A 6,707-nucleotide genomic window follows, 5' to 3' on the forward strand; every position below is an offset into this window, starting at 1 on the left:
AGATGAGAGTCGACAAGAAAAGAAAAGAGAAAAGAAGAGGGGAGAAGATGAGATGAGAGAATTCGGTTCTTGAAGAAGAGAAGTCGGCACAGGTGTAGGGTGTAGGTTTGGCTTCTAGCAAAAGAAAGAAAAAGAGAAAACCTTAGGTACACCACCCTATTTTGGCAAAACAGCAGAATGACCAACCTAGTCCCGAAAATACAAAAAGAATTTGGCAGCCATAAGTCCAAATGCCGAAATTCCCCATACTAAGTGACCTAGCCGAATTTGCCTATACTAAAGACCCTTGGCTAGCCAACTCTTGCTCCTCAAGAGTCCAACATTTGGCCAACACCAAGCTCCTTGATTAGCTCCTAAATTTTGTCCCTTATCTCTCCCTTACCCAATCCCCTGAATAGCTCAAACTCCTCCTAACAGAGTTCCACCTATGTTCCAATACCTACATTTTCTGTTCACAAAAATAAATACCCTATTTAACTGACATTGCTACTTGAACCTTGGCTCCCCCTAAAACTTCACACGCCACTTCCCAAACACCTATGTGGCGTCACATGCCACTTTACCATAAATCTTCTTGTGTATTATTTTACCACCTTTAATTTAAAAGCCCACAATGCCAAAACCCTCTCTCTAAGATTGAAAATTTAGAAATTGCCTCAAACTAAATTTACTCTTGGGCCTTCTAAAGGCCCACTAACACACTCAGACTTACATCAACCAGTCAAAACACAGAAATTCGAAAGTTCTTTGAAAAAATCATAGAAATCCTGAAAATTGGGGCATTACACGAGTTCATTATAGATGCGAGCATCCGAGCTTGTTGAGAGGTCTGAGTTCATTATGGATGTGTTACATGTTATGTGGTGGCTTCGGCTATATTTGTATATGTGGCACTTATGTGCAAGGCTTCCGCATATCCAATAGTATTTTGAGTGTTCAACGAGTAATGTAATGAATGTAATGAGAGTCCCGAGTAGGACATATGAAAGAGGTATGGTTATGGATACTTTACGATGAGTACGTATGTATGCTAAACTCAAGAGCAATGCCTTGATGAAGAATGACTTATGATGAAAAGTTTATTTATATGTGTATATATGAACATATGATAAGTATACAAGAAGGTTTGAATGATGAATAGTCTTTATGTATACGTTGCTATGTTTCTGCATGTTGATTCCTTACTGCCATTTCATATTATTTGTATGTGGACTTGCTAAGCTTTAATGCTTACTCCCCTCTATTTCCACCATTTTCTAGTTCCGCCAAGCTAGCTCAGGGATCGGAAGCTGTCGGAGTATTCGATCACACTATCAAAAGACTATTGGGTATAGTAAAATTATTATTTTGAGTATGGCATGTATAGGAAACTTGGTCATTTTGTGATATGTGTCATCCTATTTGGCCAAATTGTGAAGGCCTATGATAATGATGATTCATTTTTTAATGGCCATGTGATATGGCTCATATTTGATCAATTGGGGTTGTAATCTAATTACCCATGCATGCATGTGCTAGTGTTTTGATGGTAGGATATGTTATTGCTTGGTGAATGCAGGATAATGATATGATATGTTGTTGATCGATGAATGTATGGTAAAGTATGAATTGGGTGCTAAAGGATAACGGATGACCTAATAGCTTAAAATGATTGTATGCATGAATGCTTAATTTGAAGTTATGGTAACAAGTTTAATAATGCATGAAATTGGTGTGGAATGCTTTTAAATGGTACAACAAATGAATGTGAGATAGAATAACATTATAAGGATGTGAGAGTGCCATATTGGGGAATATTTGAGTGTTTGAATATGTCATGTTGCATGTTATAAAGTATGTTTGAATGTATGAGTGATTGTGGGTGACTATTGGCTTGGAAAATAGCCTTTAAGTGGTCCACACGGGTAGACACACGGGCGTGTATCTAGACCGTGTGTGACACACGGTCTGCACCATGGGCGTGTTGAATGGTCATGTGTCCCCTGCACCTAAAATTTCTAGGTCAGTATGCGTGGTAGTAAACACACAGGCAAAGACACAGCTGTGTCTCTCAGCCGTGTGAAGGACACGACCTAGTGTAACGCCCCAAAAATCCTGAAATCCAAAAATCCCGAAAGCTTGAATTTTTTTTTTTTACTTAGAAATTCTGGTTAAGTGTTAATTACACAAGGGTAGGTCTTGGTCAAGGTTTGAGTTCGAGTTCGAGTTAAGGGGTAGAAGAAATTATAATTTAATTATTAAAAAAATCAAGGTTGGCAAGTAGTTGGGCTTTTAAATAAAGATAAGGGATAATAGCATAAAAAAAAAGCCTTGTGGAGTGGCTAAGTGATGCCACTTAGAGTGTAGGAAGGTGGCGTTAAAAGCTAGCAAGGAGGTCCAAGGTTCGAATCCTAGCTTAGTGTTTTCAGAAGTTTAATTTTGGCCTTCTAGAAGGTTGGAAGTAGCATGGAAATGGACTCTAAGGGAAGTGTTCAGGAGAGAAATCTGTTGAAAAGATCAAGGGCTTATCAGGGAGAAAAATGAGGAGATAAAAAGTGAGGAGCAAGTGGAGCCAAAATAGCAACTTGGGCTTGAGGATTTTGGCCATAAGGGTTATAAATAGGTGTCGAATGCAAGGGTATGAGGCTAATGCCGAAATCTTTTTCTCACCTTGTTGCCAGAAACCCTCTTCCCTAAAAGCCGAAAACCCTTTTATTTTCTTCCTTTTCTTTCTGTCGATTTCTCTAAAAGCTGAAAACCCTTGTTCTACTTTTTATTTTCCTTGTGCCGATTTCTTTGTTTCACTTTTGAGTTTAGTCGATTCTTTTTCCTCTCTCCCTTGGTGCCGAATAAGCAATTGTTGCCATTCAAATCTCTAGAGTCGAATACTCTTTGACCGAATCTAGTGTAAGTGTTACTCTTCCAATCGGTTTTCTTTGCTAAGTATTGAATAATGTCCCTCACTCTTTCTAATCAACTGTGGTAGGGAATTAGTATCAGATCTCGGATCTTAGCTCATTGTCGAATTGCTCCTTAGGTGTTGCAGTATTGGTAAGTATTCCTCTACCATTGGCTAAGGTGGTCGAATGTTCATAGTTAAGGTAAGGGGAGTTATGTTGGATACGAGTCATCTATTATTCTTGTAATGCCCCCATACCGAGTCCGTCGCCGGAGTCGAGCATGAGGTGTTAACAGACTTAATTCATTAATTAAACAGCTCAAATAATTTATTTTAGAATTTCCACACAAGCTGGCTAACTGTGTCACAGTCGCTAAAAAATCCATATCTCGAGTTACGAAATTCGAAATCCAATTCTGTAAATTTTCCTTGAAACTAGACTCATATATATATACTTACTAATGTTTTTCTAGAATTTTTGGTTGGGCCAATTAGTACAGTTTATTAGTTAAAGTTTCCCCTATTTCAGGGTTTAGCTACTCTACCCCCTGTGTATTACGAATCCTATATCTCCCTGTACAAAGATTCAATGACTATGCCGTTCATTTCTCATAAAACAAGACTCAATAAGGATTTCATACATGTAAGGTAAAACTCCTAATTGTTTTTTTACAATTTATGGTGAATTTTTAAATTTAGAATAGGGGATTTAGAGATCGCTCTGACCCTATTCCACCAAAATTAAATATCTCATAAAATATAACTCATTTACCTGTTTCATTTCTTCCATATGAAAATAGACTCATCAAGCTTCGATTCCATACTTATTCATCATTTAATTCCATTTCTAATATTTTTAGTGATTTTTCAAATTCATATTACTGCTGCTGTCTGATTTTGTTTTGTGGCCAATTTTACCTTTCCAAGGATTTTCATGGTTTAGTTAAGACATAAAGCATACATGTTATCATATATAAACTTGATTAGCTATTCCAATAGCTAATCATTCTAAAACATTTCCATTCCATCCATGGGCCATATCGCAAGATTATACACACAAAATGATTGGAATGCTATACATGCCATATTTCCAAAATTACAAGTCATTATACCGCGATTGTCCAGTGATAGTGTGAGCGTGCCTCCGACCGTCCCGATCTCCAATTTGACTTGCCAAAACTACAAAGAATGAAAAGAAGGGAGTAAGCATAGATGCTTAGTAAGTCCACGTGCAAATAACAAATAACTTAACTAAGCAATTATACAAACCAACATTGGCATAATATCACCAAAACATATATCACATTTCTATTCATCATTCATCATCTTACCATATCATTGTTGTCATATCAAGTCTCAACCCGAGGGTTAAGTACATACCTATCCAAAGTGCCCATTCCACAACACTTACTAATACGTCACTTGCATCTTGAGTATTCTTCCATTTCACTAGAATTTTACCCATTGAACACATCATAATATAACTCGGATACATGGAAAGTTTGCACATAAGTGCCACATATGTAGCCAAGCTACCATGTAACCCGCCCATAAGCGAACTCGGACTCAACTCAACGAGCTCGGGCGTTCGCATCCATAAGTGAACTCAGACTCAACTCAACGAGCTCGGATGCCTAGTTACATCTCACGAACTCGAACTCAACTCAACGAGCTCAGACATTCCCATCCATAAGTGAACTCAGACTCAACTCAACGAGCTCGGATTCCCAAATATCCTAATCTATTCCTAAGGTTCAATGGGACTTTCCTCGTTCGTACTCCTTTACCATTCTCCTTGGAATACCAATGACGATACTCCGGTAGTCTTTCACATTTTTCACATAATTCATAAAATTTTTGCATGTTGTCCAACAATGACCACAAAGCATAGAATTGCATGATAACAATCATAATATCATATAAATAGCATTAAATGATTTAAAATAATGGTTATATTACAATATTTACATATGAACTTACCTCGATACTAAATGAGAATAATCGAGCCTATTCCTCGTAAACTTTATTTTTCCCTTGATCTCGACTCGAATCTCTTTTCTCTTGATCTATAATACCAAATTAATTTATTTAATACACACATTCATCAAAACAGCCCCTAGTACAAATTTTGGCAAAATTACCATTTTGCCTCTAAACTTTCACATATTTATACTTTTTCCCCAAGGTTTGTAAATTAAACCTCATCCTATTTTCTTATCTTTTATGACATTCTGGTCATTTTTCCCTTCTATAGCAATATCAAATTCACACTCTAACATGTACTTATGAATATTAGGTATTTTTACCGATTATGTCATTTTACTCGTTTTCACGAAAAATCACTTAGCAAAAGTTGTTTAACACAATCTCAAACTTCATATTCTACCATAAAACATCAAAATTCATACATATCATCCATGGGTAAAATTTTAAATATAAACACTAGCTCAAAATATTGGTAGAAATAGGTAAACCGAGCTACGAGGATTTCAAAAATGTAAAGAACATTAAAAACGGGCATAGAAATCACTTACAATCAAGGCTTAAAAGTGTTGAAACCCTAGCTATGGTGGAGAGAAAAATTCAACAGCAACTTATGGAGAAGATGATCATTTTTGTGTTATTTTTCCCATTTTATTTCATTTAATATCCAAATGACCAAAATGCCCTTCCTTACTAAACTTTCAAAAATTCCATCCAAGTCCAATTTTTGTCCATAAACTTAGAAATTGGTCAAATTGCTATTTAAGACCTCCTAATTAATATTTCAAAGCAATTTCATACTAAAAACTTCTAAAATGCAAGTTTTGCAACTTATTCAATTTAGTCCCTAACTTCAAATTAAGCACTTTATGCATAGAATTTCTTCACAAAATTTTCACACAATCATGCAATCATATCATAGACCTCAAAATAATCATAAAATAATCATTTCTATCTTGGATTTTGTGGTCTCGAAACCACTATTTTGATTAGGCCCTAATTCGGGTTATCACAATTCTGGTTTTAATGAGTAAGATTAATGCAGATCTAGGGAGTACGTGATCAAGGAAAGCTATTAGGGATTGATGTTCAAGGTAAGGTTAAGGTGAGGTTTCAGTTTTTGGGTAGAATATGGATTAAACATACGATTAATAGAAGGGTAATATCATTGTAGGTTGGTGACTAAGGGAATCGTGGCACGCTTGCTTACCAGGTGTGTACATACACTGCACACACACTATGAATCAGCAAAAGCCGAAATGCCAAAAAGCCAAAATGTCGAAAATTCAAAAGTTTGGCTACGGCAGTCTTGCGAGTGTGCGAAAACTCGTAAGGGGGAGACCAATAGGTTGCCGAAGACCCATGGGCGATTCCGTGGACTTGGGTTGTGATTTGGCCATACGGGCCAGAATAGGCTAAATGTGTAACACCCCTTGCCTGTATCCGACGCCGGGATAGGGTTCGAGGTGTTACCTGACTTAAACTCAATCAACTATATAAAATCGGGCCATAAAATTTTGATCAATTTAAAACTTTTCGTTTCACAAACATTTAGTCCCTTAAACGAGTTCACGAGACCCAAAACTTACATTAGAGATGGTTCGGGGCTAAACCGAGAACTTAAGAAAAACTTGGAAAATTCATGCTTTAAGGCTCCACACACCCATGTGAATATAGACCGTATGGTCACACACACCTGTGTGGCTTAGGACATGCCCGTGCCTTTAGCCCGTGTACAACACTGACTTTAAAACACGGCCATCACACACGCCCATGTGCCTACCCGTGTGGACAAATACAAGGCTATTTTCCAAGCCATTTTGTCACACTCACAACACATGCACAC

Source organism: Gossypium arboreum, chromosome 10, assembly GCF_025698485.1.
Source record: "Gossypium arboreum isolate Shixiya-1 chromosome 10, ASM2569848v2, whole genome shotgun sequence".
Lineage (NCBI taxonomy): Eukaryota > Viridiplantae > Streptophyta > Magnoliopsida > Malvales > Malvaceae > Gossypium > Gossypium arboreum.